The sequence below is a fragment of the Anas acuta genome, chromosome 1 (assembly GCF_963932015.1).
Source record: "Anas acuta chromosome 1, bAnaAcu1.1, whole genome shotgun sequence".
Classification (NCBI taxonomy): Eukaryota; Metazoa; Chordata; class Aves; order Anseriformes; family Anatidae; genus Anas; species Anas acuta.
Genome location: NC_088979.1, coordinates 106,319,597 through 106,347,359, shown reverse-complemented (window position 1 = coordinate 106,347,359; position 27,763 = coordinate 106,319,597). Strand labels below are relative to the sequence as shown.

The 27,763-nt window shown below is 38.0% G+C and overlaps 1 long non-coding RNA gene across 2 annotated transcripts in view; it reads left to right on the top strand.

Moving 5' to 3' along the window:
* The window catches only part of LOC137860696 (uncharacterized), an 85,288-nt gene that overhangs the window by 13,326 nt on the left and 44,199 nt on the right, over positions 1 to 27,763 (top strand). Inside the window, exons 2-3 of one of the 2 annotated variants that reach the window (XR_011099133.1) lie at positions 12,497 to 12,575; positions 25,832 to 25,936. This is a non-coding gene — a long non-coding RNA (uncharacterized lncRNA). Of the gene's footprint in view, positions 1 to 12,496; positions 12,576 to 13,789; positions 15,069 to 25,831; positions 25,937 to 27,763 lie in introns of those variants that run through there. The other variant, XR_011099132.1, reaches the window with a different exon arrangement.

Sequence of the window (27,763 nt, the reverse complement as noted above, 5' to 3'; positions counted from 1 at the left end):
TAAGTCAAACTGTCAAAAGAGGTGATTCTCCTGCTGTATGTAGTAGTAGTATGGCCTCACTTCGAATGTTGTGCAGAGTTCTAGGGTCCACAATATGAAAATGATGTCAAATGGTCCTTGAAAGCATGCAGAGGAGGGCAACAAGGCTGGTAAAAGGGCTGGAGGGCACGTGCTGTGAGGAGAAGCTGAGGTGGTCTGGTCTGAAGAAGAGGAGGCTGAGAGGCGACCTCACTGCTCTCTGCAGCTTCCTGAGGAGGGGAGGCAGAGAGGGAGGTGCCAGTCTGTGCTCCCCGGGAGCCTTGCTCATCCTTGTTAGGATGCAAGAGAATATCACAAAGCTGTACCAGGGGAGGTTCAAACTGCACATAAAGAAAAACTTTCCCATGAGGGTGGTCAAACACTGAAGCAGGCTTCCTAGTGAGGTGGTTGGTGTCCTGTGCCTGGCAGCGTTCAAGAGGCATTTGGACACTGCCTTCAGTGATGTGCTTTGACTTTTGGTTAACATTAAATTGGTCAGGTGATAGGACCTGATCTTTGAAGGTCCTTTCCAACCAAACTGTTATGTTCTGTTCTTGTTCACCTCAATGAAGGAAGGGCGGCAGTGGAGGTTGGGTTGGCTTGCTGGGTGGGACACGCAGCATTTGCGACAGAGTGGCCTGGGCTATCCTGGATGTTGTATGTCAGAAGATGTATCTGGGTTTTGTGGGTTTTTTGTTTGTTTTTTGTTTTTTTTTTTTTTTTAATCTGGGTGAGATAAATTGATAAAGACTGAGCTGTTCTTCTTTAATGCTACAAAGCATGAATGCATATGCATCATGCTTTCAAACAGCTGAGAAGAATGGGGTGAAATCCTGGTATTACGTTTCCATTTTTAGTATACTAAAAGCTAGCTTAAAAAAAGTTACAATGGCATGTGCATTGGCATTCCTCTGTTCATGCAGATAACAATTTCAGTACGGGCCACGTTCCATCCAGGAATCCCAGCAGGAATAATGTGTGCAGGACACAGAGCACCCAGGCCTAGGCAGCCCGTCATGCCTGACTTGTCCTGGGGGCAGTGGTGGTACCTGGGGTGCATGGGAAGGTGAGGGCGACACCAGAGAAGAGGGTGCTACTGGAGAAGCAGCTTATTTTGCTTTCCAAGTTCCTGTTTGTTTTTTTTGTTTTTTTTTTTTTTTGAGGGGGTAGAGATGGTGAAGTAAAGGGGAAGAATGTCTGAACTCCAGAATGCTCCTCTATTATGAGGAGTTTGAGGTTTGGTATACAAAGTCCCTGATTGATTGTGGCCTTTTTTGTCTGGCCTGGCGGGGTGCTGAGAAAGCATTTTAGTTCACACATTGGATTTGGAGGAAGATTCAGAGTCTTGGTGTTTGTTTGAGGGGGAGTAGGGGTGCAGTGATTCACTGCTCCTGTAGGCATGCAGGCTGTGGGAGCATATGGCTCTGAATGTCTTAAAGTTAATTCACTCTGTCACCTAACCTCCACGGCTCCTACTGGGAAAAGCTACCGGGTCTTTACCTGGCAGTATTTAAATGTGAAACACGTAAAAGGCATTTAAGAAAATGCATAAAACACATTTCTAGATGAACTTTAAGTCTAGTAAGATCTATTTAATAGCATATGTATTAGAGAACAAAAGACCTTCTGATAAAAGACTGGTTTAAGAAACAAAATTAATACTTTTCCTAAAAGAATTGGATAAACAGTTATCTTTACTGTGGTGGTCTGTGCCATGAAACCTTTATCACATCAAACAGTAATGAAGGATGACATTTAAATCCTCAGTCATTCTAAATGGTGATTCTGAAAACGAAGCATTACTGATATCTTTGACAAGGAAACTACATGAGGTAAAAGGAGATGTAGCACATAGATAAGTTATTTCTACCGAGCATACTCCATCTTGTCCTTGTTTTTTATGTTTATTTTTTAACAGTCCACATGCTATAGAGTATGCTGTTCATTAGATCTGTCAAAAGCAGCAAATTGGGTAAATAGATGGGAAGGATTAACAGAACACTATGAAAGGTAGAAATGGTGGTAATGCTGCAGGAAAATAGTACAATATTATCTAAAAATTGCCTTTTTCCACTGTGCTAGAGATGTAAGAGACTCTAATGTGTAACAAGTAGGCTTTGAAGTAAGAAAAAGTTGAGGTTATAGAGCCTTTTAACATGCTTCATAATTTAAATATGAAGTTTTTTTGTAAGTTGGCACATACTTAGTAATGATATATAGATCAAGTTAGGTTTTTTACTTTTCTTTTTTTTTTAATAATGATGCTTGACCATGAATGTGCTGATGCAGAGGTGTTAGATGAGAAGGATCTTGTGTCAGGTTGATAGTGCTGACCATAAAGTAGCTACATTTGATTCGTCGTTTCGAGATACGTACAGGGACTAAGTTTCCTATGTACCTAGCACACAAAACATCACTTGTCCTTGTCTGGAGACATGGTGACAAAGCAAGTAATTATCATGGTAATGACTAAATCCCTACTTTTTTACTAATTAACAAAATGAGATTTATTTCCTTTTACACAAAGGACAGTGCAGTTTCTATAGAAATATTAATGTATAGAAGAACAAACTGATCCTAGGCCTAATCCTAGTTATTTTATTCACAGAAATATGATCTTAGTACCTGCTCTGTTTCTTAATTAAGCAACACATTTAAGTATGTGCTTAAGTGATCTTTATTTATTAGCATGACTAAGCTACTTGTATACTGTTGCGAAGGCCAGCACATTTAAGAGCTCTGAGAAATAGAAATGTTATTGATGGCTTGGCACCCTGGTGAAATACTTCAAGCTGCACCTTATTTAAGATGCTGTCTGGGTAACAAAAATTCTCTGTGAGGCTCATAGCAAACTGCGTGTAGTGCCACCAAGAGGGATGAAGGGAAAATGGTGTAAAAATTCATCCTGGTCACAGTGGCCACATTAGGCCTTACGTTGTAGAGCTGAGAGGCCTATTTCTGCCATCCTTTCCTCAGAAAGTAAAACTTTATGTACTGAGTTAGTCTGCCATGATGGAGTTCATATTTTCTACAGTATTAATCATAAATTATGGCTTGAAATACACAGATATGTCATAGTTCTTACTGAAATTTTGCTTCATTAACAGTTTCAAATTGGTCTAGTCAGGATATTGAATGTCACTCCTTTTATTTAAGTATTTTCTTCTGTTGAAAAATAATTTAATGCCTTTGTACCAAATACATATTTTGGAATGGAAATATCTAGTTCTACTTAGATGAAAAAAAAAAGGAATTGTGTTAATGGGAGAAATGATTGCTTATTGCAGAGTTGCATGGGTTTCAGTCCTCAATAACATAATATTCGATTCAATATATTGAATTTCCATGCATTTCTTCAACAGATGGTTCTAAAATCTATTGACATCAAACCATGATGATAAAAACATGAAGGAAAGGAAATAAGTCAATTAAAATAAGGTTTTATTTTCTAAGGTGTCTACTTTTGAAGTTCAAGCATTATTAGTTAACCGTGTTTTGAATATAGCTGAAGAATATGATAAACAAATTCTTTATTGTCAATGTGTACAGCTGTTCTGGCAAGGAGAGTTCAGAAGCATCATTTAAGTACACTCAAACCGTATCATGGAGGACAGCGTCAAACCCTTTGCACAAGTCTAGGCAGATGATGTGGGTTGCTCTTCCCCTATCCACCATTGCTGTAACCCCATCACAGAAGGCCACCAGATCTGTCAGGCATGATCTGCCCTCAGTGAGGCCACGTTGGCCATCAGCAATCACCTCCTTATTTCCCACATGCCTTAGCATAGTTTCCAGGAGGATCTGCTTCACGATCTTGCCAGGCACAGCAGTGAGACTGATAGGCCTGTAGCTCCCCGGGTCTTCCCTTTTTCCCTTTTTAAAAATGGGGGTTATGTTTCTCCTCTTCCAGTCAGTGGGAACTTCACTGGACTGCTGTGACTTCTCAAATATGATAGATAGTGGCTTAGCAACTTCATTTGCCAGTTCCTTCTGGACCCCTTGAGGAAGACGGAACAAGAACTGGTTTCTCTGCTCTTTACCAGAGTCTCCCTTGTTGTTGTAGTGATTCTGAGTGATTCTAAAATTCAAATCATATATTGTTGCTTCACAGTTTTTTGTTGGGGTACATACATATTGAATATTTGTTACAGGGCTTCTTAAGATTAGGTGAGTGTTTTTTTACTCATACTGATTTACATATATTGTACTTATCTACTGTTGTTAATATAGTGAATGTGTTTCAGGACCTGGAAAGATTAACTTAGACGATCTTTTTCTTACCAAGCTGGAGTACAGTATTACTGCAGTTGCCCAAATCAGAAGCACACAAGCTGACAAGTTGTGGTCAATATTAGGGGAGGTAATGCTAACAAACATGGCACTTAAATTCCTGTGGTTCATCACAGATGTGAATTTGATGGTCTCAATCTAGTTCTTATTTGGGTATGGGTTAGTTCATGCTATAAATCATTGTTCTTGCCTAATACAATCCTAACTGTTTTAAAAAATACAGTCTACTTGGAAGAGAGTTCTTACAGTTCTTCATATTCTACAATACTTGTGATCCATCATTTAATACATTTTCAATCTATCCACATAAAAATTTTCCTTTTGTTTAAACCAATTCATATTTGCATTCAGCAATGGAACGTGAAAAGGAATTCTGAAATTTCAAAACATTTTTTAGCTGGGGAGGAGTAGAAGAAAAACATTACAACCTTTTTGAATGCTCTGTGAAGCAACACTCAAAAGTTTAACTCAGTTCTGTACTCCTTACTATAATAATCCTTATGCCTTTGTGCATGCCATCGTAATGTGTAAAAACAAAAATCACTGGTACTAGACCTGTAGCTGAATGGAGAATTGTTTTATAAACATTTTGCATGCTACTATGCTGAGGCATAAATTACTATAAAATGTTGTGGAGAATGAAACCCAACAGATAAAGTTTTTTCCAGTCTAGTTCTTGCTACATGCCTTTGGGGTTGATCAGGAATTTTTATAAGGGCCACTTATAAGGTTAAGCCACAAGAATGATCTTGTAAGTGAGTATCTGTCAGACAACAACTTCTTTTTCCTGATCAGCTAGAGCACTTTTTTTTCACTTCTGAAAAGGCACAGTCCTAACCCACAGTTACTGAAAGTTTTTGAAGTGTTATAATTTCTCTAGTTACAGAACAGATCACAAATTATTTTTCTGGTGAGTGGGAAAATTACTTGAATTATGTTCAGTAGTTGCTGTCACTGCGAGTTCTGAGCTCCAAACCCTGCCAATCTCAAATCAGGACAGCTTTACTATACTGAAGTCACACCAGTAATGATCTTTCTGCCACAAGAAGTCACACACAACAAAATTCACCACCTCCTTCTCCCCCCAAATGTATCAGGATTCTGTGACTTGAAAGTTCTGCCTTGCTTAAGTGTATTCCCAGCAATATGGGAGTAAAAGCAACAATACAAAATCAGGTACAGCATCAATACAAAATGTACTGGATATGAACAGTAAAGTAAAAGAAACAAACCAGAATACTAAGTTTGCTTTTAGAGCAAGCTTTTGTCCTTTTGACCAAAAGACTTTCTCTAAGCTGGTAATGCTTGATGTTCATTGGTGTTACAGACTCCTGCTGTGATTACAACGCAAACTTTTCCTGAAAACCAAAATGAGATATCAATCTCATTAGTCCCTCTAAATGCCTTCAGACTGCCTGTGTTCCATAAAGCAATATAGGTATGGTGGAAAAGCTACCTAGAATGCAATTTGCTTAGCATATTGCTTTAGATACAACTCTGCTCCTCTCTCTGAGTTGAGGTGCTGTAGGTAGAAGAAAAGCTGTAAGTACTGAAACCATTTGGAACTTAAGGTATGTACATATTGTAGGAACAGCTGGAAACAGATTTTATTACATGAAAAAAAAGTAACTAAGCTTTCAAAAAAAATGGAAAAAGATATTTGCTAATACAGAAAATAGACCAGCTGATTCAGTTTCCCAACTATAAAATAGAAATGATGGTAGCTTATTAATAAGCCAATTGAAGTATTACTTATAAGCAAAAAGAGATGAGAACTAGATAATATTATTCTTTGTATTCTTTAATCTATTAATTTTTTATACCTTGTAATGTTTTTGCTAGAGCATCCCATCAGATACCCAAGCATTTGGGAGTTTATATCAGATGTATGAGAAAAGAGGAAATAGATGTTTTTCTGAGCTTGCAGGAGACACCTGGTTCATTTTAGAACAAATATATAATTTGCTTCAAAAATGTTTTTAATGCTACATATTTTACCTTTCACTTCCTATGTATACTGTACTAATTTACAGAAACCTACATTTCTTACTGGAATACGTTGATGTGTTCCTGTGTATTGTACTGAAGTCACACTGTATTAAATGATAATATTCTCCTGATATCAGATCTGTAACAGTTTGCAGATGGTTTGAGGGTGAGAGACAGCATATAGTGGTGTGGAAAATTTTCTATTAGCTGGATAACTTCTCTCCTATACTAAGTTGTACTTAATTTCTTATTCTTCTCTAGAGACTTATTTTACAGCCTGGAATAAATAGGAACTTTGTAATTGACCTCAGGACTTGACCAAGCTAAGATTTTGTTGTTTGTTTCATTTTTAAATTGGAATTATAAATAAATTATTGTTCATTCTTCTGCTAGAGAAACCCTAAAAGAACAGTTCCTAGCTTCCTTGCAATCATGATATTTGTGTTCTGGTAATTAGGAATAAGCATATTAATACCTGCTTTTTTGGAGAGTCCCTCTCAGAGTTTGCAATTTGATTATTTTTTGACTCTGTGGCACATGAACATGGTGACAATTACCACATTATTTTTAAATAAATGCAGTCAGTGCCATCATCCAAAACATCTCTAATTTCTTGCCAACTACAGCAACGTAGTAAAAATGTTTTACTATTTGCATTTATTGTTAGTGTCTTTAAAAGGCCATTAAAAATAACAGTCCAAATGTTTCTGTGCTTTGTGGGATCTTTGTGTCTGTATTAAAGTGAGTAATATCATCACAGTTGCGGTAGGTTATTGGTGTTTTACTCTAACACAATGTATGGCTTGTTTTGACCTATTTTATCTGCTTTGGTAGTTTCTTCATCCTATGAGGTATTGTAAATGTTTATATACAAAAACTTCCACAAGGCTCAACTCCAGGGTTTATCAAGCATTACATTTCACTTATGAAATTGGTTTTGCTCTGAACACTAGAAAAACATTTAAAGTATTGCCCTGTGTAAACATGTTCTTGGTAATTACATACCTTGTTAAGGTTGGTGGGTCAACTACCAAATCATTTTCTGAAGATGGTCATCTGGACCACATATGTGTTTGACCACATGTCTTAAACCACTTGGGCAATTCCATTGTTTAGTAATGTCTGTGGCTTTACTTAACAGTTGAAGTTAAAGAAAATAATATATTGATTTCATGGGTACATCATCTCTGGGAGAGGAAGGATTACCCTGATCTGCTGCCTAAAGCTCTCCATATTTATTATTTATATTTTTTTGTAGTTGGTAGTAACTGGTTATTCTGTATAGAACAAAAATCTATGATCATAGCATAATGAAGCAGCATAGAGTTCAGCCACACTATGATAACAGGGCTGATAATGGGGACCTAGTGCAGCACAGAGGAGCGTGGGCATCGCATGGTAATTGAAATGCCTTATGGTGACACTGGAGACCCCAGCGCTCTAAAGAACTTGCCAGTGGTTGTGTTCTGATAATTAAAAAAAAAAAAAAAGCAGATATAGATGCTGGAGAAAACAGATTTTAGGGGTCACATAGAACAATTATCCAATAAATATAAAACACTAAAACACTCCACATATAGTATATTTTGATGTAATGTGGAATTGCAGAGGAATGAAGAAAGAACTAAGCATAAAGAGTGATAGGAAACATTAAAAAAAAAAAAAAATGCACTGCTCTTCCTTCTATAGAAGAAGAACAAATCCCCACCATCAGCACCACATCCTTATCTCTGAAGAGCTTGGGGTGCTGACAACTTACTCAACTTGCTGTCAGCTCCCTCCTGCCCCCAGGGGTAGCCAATAATCTTAGGACTCGGAAAGTGGAAGGGTGGGGGGTAGATAGCAGGAATTGTCTGTACAAACAGGTTTAACTCATTATTACAGAAAAACATCTGAATAACAGTTAATCTTCTGTAATGATTAGATTTGGAAAAAAAAAAATAATTCTATGACTAGATGGTTAGGATTTCAATTACACTAGCAATAAATTCTTGACTGCTCGTACAGAGTGCTTCCTTTTGCCCATAAGTTTATGAAGGATGCAACACCTAACTGCTGCCTATATTGTTGTGATGGCTTATAATAATTAACAGATAATCAGTACATGTTCTACAAAATAAAAAATAGCTCTAATTAGTTTGTACTTGTCATCAAGAAGGAAGCTAAGTTGTTTTACTGCCTTCTCAATAAAACCTGCAGCATTGACTTCTAAACAAAAGTTTAAGCATGTGAATTCCAGGTGATGTTTGTTTGTAAATTTTTTCATGTCAAGAAAGTTTAAAAAAAAAAAAAAAAAAAAAAAAAAACAGAACAAACAAACAATACTGTACTCACTTCTAAAACCCATTAACCTTCTTCAGTAGAATACTTAAATACGTGTATTCCATTTTCTTTCTGGGAATTTACTGTACACTGTACCAGAGCTACGTCTTGAGGGATGCAGGGACACAGCGAGCACTTGACATTTAATGAATTAGTGGGTACAGAAAGCAGAATAAAGCTGTATTACACAGGGATAACACAGTTTAACTTATCCTTTTCATTAATATGCTGCAAGTTGCAGCAGATTTATGGTGGGCAATAATAAACTGAACAGTCCTAGCTACCCTTTACTGTAGGGGGTAAAGATACCTCTCAAATGTTGAAGCACAATCTAGAAGGGATTACAGCAAAGGAAAAGAAGCAATGCACTGACTGTAAACGTTGCTATTTAATCCCACGTACACAAACAATTCTCACTCTGTGGCAAAAACTGCTCACTAATGCTTTAGTGAGTAGCCCAATTAGAATGGCAATTCACCCATCAGTGAAATCTGCTGAGTTCTAAGGGTTTATTCTGTCAAGAACTGGAGTAACATGGATCAGTCGTTATGATAGCACAAAATCAGATCCTTAACCTCATTCTTGTGGTATATCAAGATTAAAATTGCCTCTTGTATGTGTTTAATTTTTAAACTATGCAGGGAAAAATGTGCCTGACAGAGCTGGTACTGATATTTACCTATGTAATAATTTAGCATGACAGTGTAGTGGGTTTATGTGGCAAGGTTTTGGTAGCAGGGGGCCATAGGGGTGGTTTCTGTGAGAAGGATCTAGAAGCTGCCCCATGTTTGGTAAGGGCCCCACTGCTGACCAGAGCCGAGCCAATAAGCGATGTTGTCTTGCACCTCTGTGAGAGCAGATTTAAGACAGGGAAAAAACGCTGCGCCACACAGCAGCTGGGAGAGTGAAAGGAGTGAGGAACAGCCTTGCAGGCACCAAGGTCATTGAAGAAGGAAGGGGAGAGGTGCTCCAGGCGCCGGAGCAGAAGTCCCCTGCGGCCTGTGGTGAGGACCATGGTGAAGCAGGATGTCCCCCTGCAGCCCATGGAGTACCATGGTGGAGCAGGGTTCCATGCTGCAGCCCGTGGAGGAGACCACGGTGGAGCAGGTGGACCTGCACTGACGGAGGCTGCCACCTGTGGAAGACCCCTGCCGGAGCAGATTCCGAGCCGGACCTGTAGCCTGTGGAGAGGAGACCACGCAGGAGCAGGTGACCTGGCAGGAGCTGCCCGTGGGGGAGCCAGGTTGGAGCAGTTTGCTCCTGAGGGATGGACCCTGTGGTATGGGCCCGTATCTGGAGCAGTTCTGGAAGAGCTGTTGCCTGTGGGAAGCCCACGCCAGATCAGTTCATCAAGGACTGCATCCCGTGGGTGGGACCCCACAGCACAGGGGATGAGAGTGACCGAGAAGGAGCGGCAGAGAAGAAGCGCTGTAGACTGACCATAACCCCCATTCCCCCGTTCACCTGCGCCGCTCGGGGGGAGGAGGTGGAAGAGGGTGGATGGGGGGGAAGGTGCTTTTGGTTTCTTTCCTTTGTTTCTCACTTCTCTAGCTTGTTAGTAATAAGCAATAAATCTTACTATCTCCCTATGCGGAGTCTGTTTTGCAGGCATTACAATAATTACTGCGTGATCTTCTTGTCCTTATCTCAACCTTTGAGCCCTTTTCACATATTTTCTCCCCATTTCTCTTTGAGGAGGGGAAGGGAGAGAGCGACTGTGGTGGAACTCGGCTGCCCACTCAAGCGGAACCATGACAGACAGTTGTCACATATATATGATAACATATATATAGCTATGGAAAAATAAGTTTATTTTGGCTTTATGGTACAAGTCTACTAAATGACAAAATAATTGAGCATAATTAAATCCAATTCTTTCAACTTGCTGGTTGAGCTGGTTTTATCACAAACCTCAATGCATATATACTGCACAATGTATGTATATCCTTTATTTGATCATGTGTTGTTTTTTTTTTTGCTCCTGAACTACCACTGAACGAGGTTGTTCTCTCTTTAACACCTGCAATAGGAGGTATGCTATTAAACTCTAATATGATGTTGGCACTCTACCAAGTTCAACATGCTGTATAGGAGGAAAGCTAGTTCAAAAATATAAAGTAAAGAAGACTCTAGAGTTACAGTTCCTGTAGCTATTGAGACAATTTAGGATAGTGTGAACTTGATTTGCATAGGTATGCCAATGGGAAAAGAAATTCAGACTGGGGGATTTTATAGGGAAGGTTGTTATGTAGACGAAATAATTTTTCAAAGAATGCCTTTTAATTCTATCTTGGATTTCTTTCCACAATTTAAAAACTTCGTACCAATATTTTTTTCCCTTAAATTATAAAAGAAACACTTTGTCCCAGACTTGTTTTTGCAGGCCAATTATATCTCTTTGGTGATGTGACTTCAGAGTTGCTGAGAAGCTCCTATTGCTCTGGAGAGCAAGGAAGATGCCCAGTGTAATGGCCCGACGGAGACTGTCATTTTACTCCTGACTGTTTAAGGAGTCTTGTTCACTAACAGGCCACACGCATAGCTGTTGCACACAAACTGTTGGCTTTCTGCTGTGCAGTTGGCAGACTCCTGGGAGGCACTGTGGAATCCATAGCACTATATCCTAGACAATTATTATATGGCATGCTGCTACAAGCTCTTCTGATATACCACAAGGTAATTTGTGTTAATGAATGTCAGAATTGTAGATGCTCTGCTGCTGAGCATTTTACAGACCACATGTAGAGAACTGCAGCAATTGGCATGCATTTGTCTCCCTTGTCAACTAAGAGTGTTATATTCTAACTTATACCTAATCAACTTTTTTTTTCTTCTTGCATAGCAGTGAACCACACACTGCATTTAATCAGGAATATTGCTAGCGGTGAGAACATCAAATTCTAGTCCATGTGCCATTCTGTAGTACATTTGACTTCATCAGGTTATGATTCTTAGCTAATTATTCCTGGGGTGAAGTAAGAGGCCTTTGCCCCTCTGATAATATTGCAGACAAGGTGAAATACATGTAAAAGGTGTTTCGTAACAACAAATACAACAGTAATTAGTAAATAGTTGAAATAATCAGTATTGTTCAGACCTCTTGTCTACAGGGTAATTTCATATCAGTAATTGGCTTTTTTTCTAGCAGTTCTCTGATATATCATTGAAGGGATTGTCTTCCTTGCTCTTTGTATAGAAATCCTCCAATATAGAGGAATTTGTGAACTATTGAGTTCGTAAAGGTGTTTTCCATTACAGGTTTTAGTCAAAATCTAATTCGTTCATCTATGTCAATAGCTTTTGCCCCATGATCTTCAGGAGTTCATGGACTAGCACAGATACATGAAAAGCAATTTAAAAAAGTAAACCTGTATTGTAATGAGGCCTGTATTTGTAATACAGCATCTGTGCTGTCAGTGACTGTTTTACTTTGGAGACTTAAAGGAAAAGAAGGAAAAAGGTTAAACTAGCTTACTGAAGAGATATGAAGACACAAGCTTTCCCACTATCTAAAAGTTGGAACAACAGAAGAAATAAATATGTAACTTCAGAAGAGGTTACCAAATAACAACCTGAGGTATGTAAGCACAGAGTAAAAATGCTGTAAAAACTCCTATCGATAAAAGCAGGAAGTTTTTGTTTCTTTTCATTTGTTTTGTAATATATACTATAGATATGGATTTCTAATGGGTTCTCCGTAAAAACACACAAGGTATTTTCCAGTCTGAAGAATTAATTTCTCCGTTAACCATGTAGCATATGTTCAAATTGCTATTTCCATTCTGCTCTGTACAGTCTAACAACATGTCCATACTTCAGGAGTAAAGTCGAATTCCGGATCAAATGTAAGTTGGAAAATATTATTTCAATTTTACAGAAGGAGACCAGACAGAGGATGATTAAGTGACTTGCCAAAATTCACACTACAGAGCAGAACAGCAAACTGAACTGCAATGGTAAGTTCTTCAAATGCTAGCTTTATAAAACACGGAGGATGTCCATCATCAAGTGTACCCAGAAAGCCTGAGCATTCATAGTGATTGATTGCATTAAACACTGCCTGCTGTGGTCACAGTGGACTTCTCTGATTTATATCATTTTAGTATCTGCTCTGTGTTCTAGAAAGTATTTAGTAGAAACACGAGCTTGTAAACTTCATCCCTCTTTTGGAAAAAAAAGTATTGTGAAAGTCCCTTACAGAATTATTTGTTTGCTTCTGAATAGTGTGGTGAGGTCACTTTTTACTTCAGCTTTGCAGGAATATACCAGATATTGAAAGTCTATGGAACAGAAAATTCATTTCTGAACTTGTTTCATTATGATTCTTGGAAAAGATAGTGCTGATTCAATACAAATCCTCAATTTCAATAAAACTGTTTTTTAAATGTATAACTTCTGTAAAAAATATATTCTCAAAATTGCATTAAAACAAAAGTCTTAATTTATAACGATACCAAGAGATAATTAAGCTTGTTTCCAAGTTCAGTTTGTCAAAATCAGTACATTGCTGCAGAATGCTTTTATTTTCATGAAATTATGTTTTCTGACAAGAAGAGATGCCATTTGAAGGCTTTTGACCATCTCATGTTGTTTCTCAGTGTACCTATTGTGAAACCAAGGCACTGAGGAATAGTTCTTGACTTCTTTTAATATTTGCTGATATGGGAGAAGTCATTAAATGCTAAGGCTAAAGCTAGTGCTGTAGAGGCATTGTCCAATTAATATAATTATTAGGTTTTCAGTGCTGTTAGTTTTAATAGCTTCTGAAACTGCAAATCAGCTTCTGTTCTTGCTGTCATGCATATCACCAGCAGATGTAGTGTTAGTGCCATAGGCACAGGCCAGATAATCCTGAATTTGGAAAGCAAAGAATGTCATGTAATTATTTTGCAGCCTAACATAATGTGGCCTGTTTGGGAGCCAAAAATATGCAAGTACATCTTTTCTGTTGATGTTTTACAATAAAATTGTCAGCCAGATAGCATTAGGGTGAGGGAGGTAGAGCACCATACAGAATGTATGTGCACTGTAGTGACAACCCACAATACAACTCACAGATATAACACAGAGGAGCAGAAAATAGTTCTGTGAAGTAGATGCAGTAAGTCAATGGTGTTAATCCACAACTGAATAATGAACAATAACTTTATCCATCCCATCAATCTTCCAGCAATACAAAGAAGGCAAAGAGCTTCCTGAAGGTTAGGAGTGGAAGAGGCCTTCCCTTTTAGAGGAATTCCAACTGGCATTAGCACACGTGAATTCAAAACTCTTTGGAAGATGATTACAAGTACCAATCTTAATATTTACAGGCTGAGGTTATTGTCTCATTGAGTCTTTCCTTCTTGCTCCTACTCTTTATCCACACATTTACTTCTGCTATACCGTTACCATGACTTTCCAATTTCTCAGCCTTCTCCCCAGCCTGGTTCTTATGTTCTGCTTGTTTCCAGTTTTCTCTTGCAAGGCCCAGTCTCATCACCACACTGTATATCTGCTGTATATTGTCTGTGTCTTACTGGTTTGTGCATAACTAGTTCAGGAGTTTTTTTAGAGGCTACTTTTACGTAAAGACCATATTTAAATAGGCGCAGAAATCTGACTTTCATGGACCACATCTTGACTTCCTATGTTTCTTCCACACTGTTTTTCTGGATCCTCTCTTGGTATCAAGGATAAGTTTAAATACCTACTTTTTTTTTTTAATGGAATATATTTGTTCTTTTATACTCAGAACCAAACTTTCAAGTCCTGTGCTGAAGGAACAGGGTAGTATAGCAGTTCTTATAAAAATGATGGAGAGATTCCAGATGAATGTCCAACACCATTATTCTGAATCTTACTTGTTTTTTCATTTCAATTAAAAGAAACTTAAAAGCTATTGTGCACTGATATGATGTTAATAATGCTAATGACAAGCACTATTATAGTAGCTGCCTCAGGGTTATTTTGCAATCATGAACAAGAGAAAGTGATAAGAAATGGCAAGAAAAATGTTTCAGGAAACAATTTTTCTGAGATGTCTTCTGAGTTCTGAAAAAAAAATCGAATTTTTCTGATTGGCATGTATACTCAAGTATGGGTCAAATGTAACCCTTTTTTTTAAAAAAAAAAAAAAATTCTGAGGCGTTTCCATCTTACCAACAGTAATACAAGATGACTGATGATGATTGGTCATGCTAGCTTGTATCAGAGCCTAGAATACAGACCTTTTTATTGCCCTGTCTTATTCTTCATACAGTACAGTTTAACAAAAAATTATAAAGAGAACGTAAAAATCAATTGTACAAAATAACAATTCTGTTGTAATGAGATAAAGTCAATGCATGCAGGTTGGCACAAAATAACTTGCTACTCTGCTATTGAATTTTATTTCACATCTCTGTGCTATGAAATAAAAGTTCTTAACACATTTTTGATATACAAAACTTATGTAAAAAAAAAAACAACTAATTTCTTCTTACCTGTGAAGAGTGGTGGATTATGCATTACAAATCAATACTAGAGTTCAGATGTTGTTACAGAACCACTCAAGCTAGACTTTTTTGGTTAATGATATCATCTGGAAATCTGCAATGATTAAGAACATAGTAATCCATTCTTCCTCATTCATTACATAATAGATAATAACCACATATTTCATTACATTTGATTACATTACAAGCAATATGCTCGAGCTTATCATGTATACAGAAAGCAGCAAAAAGCTTTTTGAATGTAATTAAGGTGTGAAAAGTAGTTCTGTTTAACAAAAAAAATATTCATAAGTTCTGGCATTTCTGGTAAAGAAAGGAAAGGAAAACCAACATCCTGCCAATAAAATGAAGAATAAATAAATGACAATATGTAATAAAGAAAAATAACGCAGAAACAAATGGGCTGCTTTTACCATTTATTTCACCTTATTTTTCATCTTAGTGCAGAAAATTTTATGTTAGCTCATGGTAAGTAGCCGACTGATTCACTAGCACTGTTTTGGCTTTATTTCCCAATGTTTTTCTGAAGTGTGATATAGTAGTTTGTATCTGGTTTTCTCTACTTGTTATGCAAATTATTAACAGTTCTCCTACAACAGAGGAGAGAGCAAGTCCTGAGAGCTACACATGGCCATAGCTTCTTGATAAACAATTCCCTTGGTATTCACACATTCGAGACATCTGTCTGGCTTTGTCTGCAGTTCTCAAAGAGGCAATATCACAGTGCAGTGTCAAGGGAAAAACAAAATGTGAGACTTTAAACAAAAATAACTGGAAAATGCTGGGAAATAGTTGAAACTCCTTAGTTGGTGTTAATATTTAAAAGGGTGTTCATTTATCTCAAGGCTCTTCTGCTATATTATGTCCACACATAACAACAGTGTTTTTGTTAGCTTGTCTCTGCATTAGTCACTCTTCTCACAAGGCTTAAGCTACAAACTCCTAGAGTTCTTAAGAATCAAGGGATTTTTTTTTTTATTTTTTTTTTTTAAGATTCTCTTAAATGGAGTAGTGTTGTAGTATCTGGTATTTGGTGGCTGAGCAGGTGGGGGTTGGAGTTCACCGTTGATGGGTGAACCTAAGGACACTGAAGTTTTCTGTGGGGCAGATGAAAAACAAGGCTGTCTGCTATGTTTGAACAAGGTTATTCCATTAGTTTGAGACCATTGTGCTATTGCTTTAAAAAAAAAAAAAAAAAAAACTGGTTTGACAGGGATTTACTGGCTATAATGATATTTTAACTGGAAATGAACACAATAACATGCCTTTCATAGAAAATACAGATCAAGCTCTGGCATCTGTCATTTGTATATGTAATACTTATATTGTATGTGTCATTATAGTATCTAAGTATTGTTCAAGGATAGAAGTTATGTCAAAACCAGGGGCATTTTAACAACTCAGTACTAGTTTATTATCTCAACAAAGCTGGATGATGAAGGAGAGGAAAGTTCTCAATGAATATAGTCCATACATCATAGCCAGAATCCTTAAAATGTATTTGACAGATAGCAGGAACCTGTGTAGTAGTAGAGCCCTGGTATAATGCATTTGTATGCTGCTTCTCCTGAAGAATAAGATTTCAAAACAGAAAGGTTTTGAGATGTAAAAACATTTTTAGCTAATTAATACACAGGTTAACCATAATCTGTAGTAAATTTGAAAGGTTGTTTATAGGAAAATATATTACAAACCATTACAATTCTCTTGTATATTTTCTTATTTTTATTACTTTTACCTGAGAGGGATCTGAAGTTTTATGTCAACTGTGCATAACTGGGTAACGTCTTGTTCAGTCTCAGGCAAAGACAGCTCTTAGTCATGGAATACAGTTGTTGTTATGTTCTTGGTTTTTATTAAGAGGATTCAGTGTAGACCATAAGGTTCAGAAGGGAAAGCTCACTAGCATTTTAAAATGAGTAGTATTGTACCTTGCATTCCTTCTGTCTTCCCTGGTTCTTTCTACAGATCTCCCAGTTTTTATCCAACCCTATCTGTGGGGTTGCTCACTAGAGTCCTCAGTGTCTGGTAGGGTATATGGAGCTATTCTGCAAATCACGTATCTTAGTTTCAAAATGTTACATTTGAAGTAAGAGCTGTGATAGCACTGAACCCTGAAAGATCTTGTTTGTCATTGGGAGGATGTGCTTAGGGTGCAGAAGTTGCCTATCATTAATTTTTGGGACTATTTCAAAAGGAATGATTGATGGCAAGCTCAGTGTTAGCCAGAACACATTATGTATGCCACATTCAGCAATATCCTACATGGATGTCTGGGTTTTTTGCTCCAAGGTCACACTGGTAGCCAGTCTGCTTCAGCCGATGGACAGAGTTAAGCTAACAAACCATAACAGTGTTAGACAAAAAGTCTGAAGCCAAGCTGGGAAAGACAAAGAATTTCTCAGAAATTATATATTGTTGGTAAGAGGCTGAAATTTTCATCCAAGGAGTCCAAACAGAAAGAAAAAAAAAAGTTTGAGTTAGGTAGGTTGAGAGGAGGAGGGTTTTTACATTCCTTCAGAGAGTGGGTGTATCTATATGGGCATCTGAGTTTGAATCTTTTGAAGCAAATTTATCTACTGCAAAAAGTTCATGTCATGGAGCAGTCCCTAAGGGCAGGAAAGCATGAACTGGGATTAGTTGAGATGAAGCCGTGGCAGCAGATACACTCCAGGAGCACCTGGTGTGTTCCAGCTGTTAATAGACATACAGTCCACAAAACAGAATAGGGCTAAAATAAAACCTCCTGGAGCACAAATACTATTGTTGTCTCATTGTCAGCACAGTTCTTTTGCTCCTCAGGTCTGCTTCATTTGGGCTGCACTACTCTCTAGCATAAACATAGCTATTTACTATTTCTGCATATGATAGTAGTTAATTTCTGTGCATGTTCACTAATGTGCATGCTTAATAGCTGGCAAAAGTAGTTGCTACAAGTAATTGAAAATCTTACAGATCTGCTTGTATGGACAGTGCAATTACCTTTCCCAATGACTTTCAATGTTTTCTAATTTCTAATAGTGGGACTGGTTGAAGGCCTTCTTGCAAGTGATGCAAGAAGTTCTCAGGGTTTTGAGAATCTCCTTGTGACAGATCCCCAAACTGCCCGTAGTTTTGCCTGCAGCTTCTCCTTAGAGCATGCTTTTCTCCAATTGCACTTTTAGATTAACAACGTTACATGAATGGCTTTCCTGGGTTGTGAGAGAATCCCGTCAGAGTCCTAAGCAAATCTTTTCCTTTCTGTCATGCAAGACGTGACTGTGCGCTGGCTCTCAGAAACCTCCTCGGCTTTTAATACATTCATGACTCCCATGTGCTAACAACTAGTTCTCACTCTGCCTGTGCTTAAATGCAACAAAGAGAAGCAGCTAGTAGAGATGTAACAGTTGTCACGGCACTTTCTAGACTTCTTCTTCAGGGAATTTCTTCCATATGCTTCTTCCGCAGGGATCATCTTCTCTAGGGGAACTTCTGGCAGCTTGCTGCTGCAGGTGAGAGTTGGCTTCTGGAGGCTTTTGCTTCTCTAAGCTCTGTAACTTGGCTTGTATTGGCAGTTAGTGGATTTGGGGACGCCTACACTTTTTTTTTTTTTCTAACTGGCTGCTACTCAGGGGCTGTCAAACACTTAGCTGGTGTGTGGGGAGCAACTATAACCTGTGGGAAGGAGTGTGGATGCGGAGTGCTGCAGTTGCTGCAGCTGTTAGTGCAAAGGGGCCCAGAAACTCTGCTGAAGACTGCTCGAGACTGCTGATCTATGGTGTCAGCTTGCTACCAGGCAGTCTCCAGCACCATCTGGAGCTGTTCTGAGGCAATTTGTTTTCATGTCTGGACCCTGAGGGAGCTCTGGGGTGAGGATGTAGCCTTCAGCTGCTGGTAGTGCCTGGTACCCCTCCTTGGGGTTGGGGGCTAAGGGTGTCCCCGCCTTTGGGAGGTAGGCTCTGAGGTACTGACCAACTGGGTGAAGGAGCTGGGAGAGAAAGATGAACGAACTGAATTGCATCTCAGTGGATGAACAGAACACTGTCTTTAGAGAGAGAAAGCAGAAACAGAAGCCAAAGCCCTGTGATGGTAGGAAGGAAGGAAGGACAGCTGGTGACTGTGCTGAGAGGAGGGGTGGATGAACTACTGTGGAGAGGAAGGCTGGAAATGTGTGACTTCTGGCAGCAGGAGGAAGGCTTCTTCTCTTCCTGTAGAGTTGTAATTATAGAATGGGCACAATGCCCTGGGAACAGGCAAGGAGGGACAGGAACAGTCAGGGCAGTCATCAGAGCTATCTGAGTCTGAAGTGGGGGTTCTGAATGAGGAGGAGTCAGTGGGTGCTAGGTATCAGGGCCAACTTTCTATGGGGGGTGGATGCACGTGTCAGCTGACATGGCTTGATATCTCAGATTTGCTGCTTGACTCAGACCCAGAATATTGAAGGCTTATCCAGCTCTTAAACTTCTTTGTCTTGGTGCTCATCAACGTGAGCATCAGTGATACTGCCAGGGAGTTAAGTGCCTTAAGAGTAATGATGTAGGTGTGAGGGTGCAGGTTATGGAGGGCCAAATGTTGTCTCCTTGATACTGACAAGAAAGGCAAAAGGTTTATGTGGAAGAAATTTCATCCAGTGGGTCAGTAACTGTCTGTGAGGCTAGTGTCATAGGCAGGACTTTGGCTCCTTAATAACATTCTTACTTTAAGAGTGAGGATTGCTGTGAAGGAGTAAGAGCCACCTTGTAAAGTGGGGTACTAGTGCCATTTTAAGGCTACCTAACATTGTTAGGCAGGCCTTAAGCTAGTATGTTGGGAGATGGTTTTCACAACCAGAAGAGAAATGATAGCAAGGGGCGGAAAGGAAGTGTCTGGATTAGAGCATGGTAGGGACGGCCTCGCACTGTGTTCATAAAAACAGTGTGATTGCTGCTCAATCTTGAATTCCTGTGCACAAACATGCAGCATGGTAAACAAGCAGAAGGCTTTAGAAACCTGTCACAGCTTAATGAAGATGTGTTGGGACAGCTTGTAGGGCTAGAGTGCTGCCCTAGTGGACTGATACTGTGTTTTGGCTAAGACAGGCTTGGAAGGTGAGGAAGCATAGTTGTGCTCTGCTACGAGGAGATCTCAAATATCTGCCTGGGGACAAGTAATAAGCCAGTTGAGAACCTACAGAAAAATTCAGAGGACAGAACAATGCAGATGACATTTCACAGGCGTCTGCTGCAGACCATCTGATCAGGAAGAGGATGCAGGTGAAGCTTTCTTTAGACAGCTGAATAAAGCCCCATGATCACAGCTCCTTGTACTCCCCTTTAACCCACCAATATCTGCTGCAATAGGTCTGGGCACAAGCAATCCAGGAGAATTAGGAGTGCATTGAGGGCAATTTCTTGATGTGGGTGATGGATGAGCCAACTAGGGGAGATACTCTGATAGATGTATTAATAGCAAACAGATGTTGGTCAAAGATACATAGGTCAAAGACAGCCTTGGCAGCACGAAACATGAACCATCCTAAGAGCTTGCAAAACAAATAGTAGAGCCACAGCCATGGACTTTAAGGGAACAGGATTCAGCCTTTTTGAAGGATGTGCTAGGCAGAGTTCTGGAGGTTCAAGGGGTGAGGAGAGCTGGTTAATCTTCTAGGACAGCCTCCACAAATTACAGGCACGGTCAGTTCCAGTGTGTATGTCTGAAGGCCTGCATGGATGAACAGGCATATCCTGACTGAGCTCCTACACAAAAAGGAGGTACAAAGAGGTGCAAGAGGGGAAAAGCTACCTGGGAGAAATACAGACATGTTGCCTCAGTGTGTATGGATGGGTTTAGGAAACCAGAGCTCAGATGGCATGGAAATTCATGAGCAATGTGAAGGGCAAGCATACTTGCAGCAAAAAGGCAGCTAAGAAAACCACTGGCACAGCATAATGGGGACAGTTGATCAATTCTCAGGGTCTTGAGTGCTCCAATAGGCCTTAACTGCCCTGACCAGCATCATCTGTGACATCCCACCCACACTGCTTGCAGGGCCAGGAGCACAACCTCACCCTGAGCTATACTAGAGGTAGATTCCTTTTTCTAGACCTACTTGCTGCTGTCTTGCATAACAATGCAACAAGTGATATGATGTCCGGATTTGTCTGCATTATAATTTATGGCATAATTCTAGACAGTTGTATTATGGTAAGTTAAAAACTTGAACAGCATTTTGCACGTGCCACTACTGAAGCTAAAGTTGGCACAATATTCTGGACCCAGTAAGGAACATTAACTTTTTGTTTATTTAGGTCCATATTAAAAACAGCACCATGTCATAAGACTCTCCTGTGTATACTGGGATTTGTTTGCTTTGATGCATTTGATTTATGGAAACCTTTTATAAAAGGCCTGGCCATTCCTGTGTCAGTCTGTGTTTCTTTCTAAACTTCCTAAATTTTCTATCAGTAATCAAGGAAAAATCTTGTCATGTTAGGTCAGTTTGTGTGTTCATGTTCTCAAACGTTAGACCAAATGTAAAAATAAGTAAAGCACAAGTTACCCAGTACATTAAAAGTAAAAATTTCTTCCATTTATGTGTTGGATATCTACATTATTGTAATGACAAAAAGTGCCGATAGCCTCCTGTTGAGGTGCTACTGCCATAACCGCTAGTCTTTTTTATCATGCTGTTTGTGTGATATGAGTTGTAGGTACCTAATCTTAACTTCCATTACAAGATACTCTATGGAGTACCACCTCCTCAGTGGGTAAGGCAAACTGTCAATTTCAGTGGAGCAGCTCTGCATTACACCAACTTGAGGAACGTATCTTGATTCTCAGAATTGCATATATATGCAAGAAGCATGAAATTAAAGGCATTCAGTCCCCTCACAAGCATCTGTCAGATCCTCTACGTAGCATGAGGATAAAAGGGAATTTTGCAAAGGTCTGTGACTGCTCCAAGCTTGCAAGCTTCCCTAATTCTTAATTGGTGGAAAACAATACTAATGAAGGACTTAAGTATTTGTAGTAACATGAATCTTTTTGAGGTTTTTTATGTTATTGAAAATAACAAATGGTTCTGAATGCTAAAAAGTGATCTTCTTTTCAATTTCAGAAGTGCTACATCTATCTGGATATTCAGTAGAAAGAATTAAAATGATGGTTATATAGGTAGATGCCATAAATGTGTTAGAATGCCTGAACATCACAAGAAATGCACAGGTGCATAGAGTATCACTTTTCTAAAGCACATAACTCCAGTTACAGAACAGGTGGTTGCTTTTTTTTCTAGTTGTTTTTAGCTAGTTGTTTTTTGGTGTTTTTCTTCATCATAGTTTGGGTGTATGCTAGGGGTGCAGCTATATTAGTAATAGTGTGTTTAAAACTCTTCATAGTTTTTTTTGATGTTTTTCTACTTACACAAAATGTAAATAGTAGGGAGAGAATTTAAAGAAAGTGTTTGCATTAGAGCAAGTACCAAAACCAAATTTAAGATGGAAAACGACAAATTTTCAAATTACCACAAAAAAGTATCTGAAAGAGCCTACTAAATAGGAAAACAGAGGCCCTTCAAAAAATATTAATCACATTTGATGGAGTACAGTGCTTTTAATGAGGGGGTTTTATGATGTGATGCTCATCATAACAAGGGGCTGAGCTTGATGACCCAAAAAATTGCTTTGTTCTGGATCTTAAAATGACTTTGTACACTGCCTTCACAAAAGATCACGAAGTTACTCTTCAGAAATATATTTCTAGTAGAAATTAGTTGTTTTGAAAGAGTATGAGATAACTTGGGGTTCATTTTATTGTATTTATTTCATTGCTACAAATTACATTCAGTGTAGGTTTAATTCATAATTGTGATTGTATCCTAATACTGCCCTTGAAAGCTCACATTTGTTAAGTCACTTTGGTTCACTCACTACTGGCTACACCACAAAGAAATAGAAATTGAGGATGATAATACTGTAGTACTATGGAGCTAGTAACAACTGAAACTGAATCATGGTAGAAAATGTCATAAGAGCTCCATGGTTTTATTTTTCTACTCCTGAAGACATAGCTTTTATCAGTTTCCTTCCTATTACACTTTCACCGCTGACCACTTTCTGTTCATCATTGCAGGGGACTCATCTTGTAGATTGTAGGTAATATTAAAAAGTATAGCGTTTTATTAACTAGCATATTCATTGACTTGGTTTGATGCTAGTTTTGGAGTTTCAGATGTAATTTACTCTTCCTGGGCCATAATAGTGGAAGATTTTAGTCTCTCTAGATACGGGGGGGCCATGCTCTCCAGTCCACTTGCTTTGATGTTTTTCTTCTCCATTTTCTTTCTCCTCCTAGCAATCTAATAGCTAATATATCATGATGCATTAAAAAAAAAAAAAAGGAATTATTAGTTGCATTAAAACTTGCAGTATAAATAGCACAATATAAAATGAAGATAACCCTCCAGAGGGATTCACATCCCCAAGCTTCCTAATTACTCTAACTATGAAGACATCTCCTTCAGCAGCTTCCACTGGCTTGAAGAGGTCATGGGGGAATTAGCTAGTGCTATTTTTAAAAGTCAGCAATTACAACCTCCTTCTTCATAATCATGAGTTACATCATCAGCATTCTGCCCACTGCCTACACAAGAACATTTTCCAACCCGGGTGATATAATAGCTGGTAGTAAAAGAAACTTCAAATCAAACAGGGTCAGGGGAGCTTAAAGCTATGACTAGTTATAACGCATTAAATTTCTGCCTCTAACAGAGACTTGCTGCATATGGAATTCCAATTTGAGTTTTTAAAATTGTTTTAACTTCAGTTTCATATAAGTTAATGCCACAGTAAATCTCTACAGAAGATGTCACCACTTGTAATTTCTGGGAGCTAACATTAAATAGATAATTTCAAGGATTTCTGGTGAAGTTTGTTTTTTTCTTCTGAGTTCATTTCTGAAAGATGTGTTCTTTGTAATTAGGCTTCGTACTTTATAGCCAAGCATTCTTAGTTCTACTCTTGGTAATTTGCAAGTGTTTTATGATTTGTCTGGTCATGTGATGACCTATAAAAATACCTATAAGGTATTCTGTTAATGTGGCATGATAGTATAAATAAAAGCTGTTTCATTGTGTCTGAGATTTATGTTTATTTGTTGTTGAAAAATTCCCTCTTACATTTTTTTTCCTAGTGTTATTTAAAAATAAAACTTATTTGGAGGAAAAACAACAACAAAAAGTCTGTTATTTTTTTGTTATATTAAACACTGTTGTTTTGTCTGTTTCTTTTCAGTGTACTGAATCTTTGTTCATAATATGATAAAGATGCACAGTCTGCTTAATATTTGTATTGCTTACACTTCACTAAACAGAAAATAGGCCTCTAAGATTTTTCTTCTTTTGTCAACTTCACTGGGTTCAGTTGCTTGCAAGCATATCTTGAAGTACACTGTAAAAGTTCAACAGTCTACCATCACTGCTGAGCAAGTTTTAACAGTGAAATAAACAGTGCAAATATATGAATTGAGCATTAGGCACAAGCTGAAAGCATGAACTACTTAGAACTGATATTTTTTTTGTTTCCCTTCCCATTAAAGTGATATTTGCTTACCACGCATAAACCCTGTCCTGATACAGTATATTAGTCATTTTCATACACGTCTTTATCCCATTTAAAAAAATAAATAATAAAAATAAACTAATTCATTCAATGCCTATAAAATTAGCTCTTTAGTCTTATGTATACCCTTAATAGAACAGAATCATTCTAGGCTTTCCCATATAGGGCAAAAAACATATATCCCTCCTCGTAATCAAGGAATAGGAAGGAAAAAATATAAAAACGCTTTTGATTTTTATTGCCTTTTTTCTTTCCAAATGTAGCTTTAATAAACTGGCAGTAGATTTCAATTACATACGCAATAAACTGAAAGAGTCTGGCTGCTTCTAATGGCAGCTGTTTTCTTTATCTGATACTGAATACCTCCAATCTTTTGACTGGGCACCTTCCTACTGATGGCCAGTTCTCCCATGGCAGCTGAGTCCTTTCTGTACTACTCCACGTATTTCTCCCCTTCCCTGCTAAAGCACAGCAATGAGCTATTCAAATATTATCTTGATGGTCAAGGAGATGCATGTTATTACTTTTGTTCCTTGGATCTTGGCAAAGTTATCAGGCATCTTCCTGTTGAGGAATTTCACCAAGGAAGTCCAAATGTTTTAAACACAGTTTAAGGTTTTTGTCATAGCACACCTGCTTGAGTAGTAAAAGCTGAAAAGTGTTATTCCTTTTGAAATTAACTGGTAAGTCAGAAATGGAAAATGATAGAAAAGAAACACAGGTGAGTTCATGAAAATATGAACTTTTCCCTTGTTCTGATGTATTCCCTTGTTCTGAAGTATCTCAAAGTGCAAAGATGAATTCCACGCTTGTAGTTGGAGAGTAGCATATGTGTACAAAATAGTTGCTGTGAAGCGGATCAGAAGTCTAGTCTAGGAGGTAATGGTTCAAAACTTTATCACAAATAAAATGAAATATAAGGATATATCTTCTCATTTTTAAATGAGTCTAGGCACTACACTTCCATGGAGCATCAATTAATCATTAGCTAAATATGTAGTGATTAACTGTCATCATCACTCAAAAAAAAAAAAGTCAACTTTATAACTTGTCCCCCCTGCTAATTGTTGGAATGCACTGATCAAGACTAGTTAATCCAGTCTTTCAGAAGATGAAGATGGTGACTCTGTTTCTCTGGATATTCATTTTTCCTGGTTCGAGGTGGTTGACAGAGACTCTAGGATGTATGTGTTCTGCTGGAAGGATATGCTCCCGGATTTGATCCTCGGCTCCCAGGCAAATTGGATTATGGCATCACTTCTCAAGGTGAGCTGTGGCCTGTATGTGTATGTATATATACTAACTAGCATTTGATTTTGGGTCTCCTCTAGGAATTGTGATACTTTATGGACATATAACATCAGTTATACGTGAGCAAATCTTTTTTACCATTTTTCAGTTCATGGCACCCGATGCCCCATATGCACCATACTGCACTCTAAGTGAATATATATTAAATATATATTTGTTATTATATACATATTTAATATGTATGTTAATATATATTATATATAACATATATATGTAATAACACATAACAATATATATTATATATTAACATATATATATTAATATATATATATATATTTAATATAAAGAATAGTTGTGGAGCCTGTAAGGCTAATCAAGTCAAAACTCATGGCGGACTGTCCGTATTGCCTTCATGGAATATTCCCTGGATCGAGTTATTATGAGAATCTCATCTTGAGTGTGGCTATAAATAATAACTAACATGTATTAAGCCATGAATGATCAGGGACCCATGGTCAGGCAGCGTAGTAGGGAATTAAACTGTGAGTGTGGATGTGCCCATAGAACTTTTGGAGTCTTCTAGCTGTGAGCAGGAACAGATTTCTAGATGCCTAAGGAAGATCAAGTCTCAAAGTAAAGTACGACTGTAGGTGGCTTTTGAGATAGTTAAATGAGGATTTTGATTTCTTTATTACAGTTTGGTCTGGGCATAAATTCTATTAAAACTATATTTTTAGGTACTGAAAGTTAGATCTGCTATTAAATAGAACTTATTGAGAATAAGAAATATAGAAAAATAGAAACAAACCACCCTGAAAGCTATTGAGTCTATTTAAAGATTCTAAATATGGCTTGCTCAGCTCATAATTTGGTAGTGTGATACAAAGAATAACAAAACCAGTGTCTGTCAGTGTGACACCAAAATTCAATGTATACTCCAAATCAGAAACCCATAATTTCAGGAGTTCAGTGCATCACTCAAAAGAGAGTTTCATCTTTTTAGCATTGAGATATATCTCAGAAAGATTTTCAGGTGAAACAGTATTACTTAGACTGCTGCTCTGCTGGTAAAAATGACTTTGAATATTTTGGTTGCCTAAGTCAGACGTTACAAATAGCTGCTTGTAGACGAGGTGAAAACACAACTGTTGACAAAGATTATGCAGTACTGATATGTCAATTAACTGAGGCAATTAGGGCTGGAGATCTGGCAAGGCATAGGTGAAAAATTTTCCTGGTTTTCTGTGTATAAATTGCAAGTGAATACATGCTGTGATGTTCATTTCTTGCTTTCCTTGAACCTTCTTTCTCAGAAGCCTGTAAAAGCGATGTAGTCCTGACTTTTCTGGAGATACTTCCTGCTTTTTACTCTAGTAGACTTAAGTGTGGCAACATTTATAAATGTTGGACTGGCATATTTATGCAGTGTCTCATACCAGTTACATCCATGATGTGGAAGCTCAGCTGTTTACATCCTTTTGGAAGTGCGTTACCTTCTCTGTCTTGTATTCGCTCAGTGTTTGCTGACTTCAACTGCTTTAATGCTGCACTTACACAAATATTAGTTATTTTGAAGACTCAAATTTGTTACATTAAAAGCAAAGGTATGATTTCCAACTGGAGCTGACAATTCTTGGGATAAGTTCTATTTCCACAAACATCCCTCCCTCTTTGGATTAGTTTAGAAACTATTTTTCTTAAATGAGTGTGTTTACTCAGTGACTTTACAAATGTTCGTGAATATATTTCAGCTTCAGAGGTTCTGCAAGTTATGTTTGGTCTGATTCTTGTATGTTCACTGAGAGCATGGGCAAAGCAAATTACAACACTTAACTGTCTCCT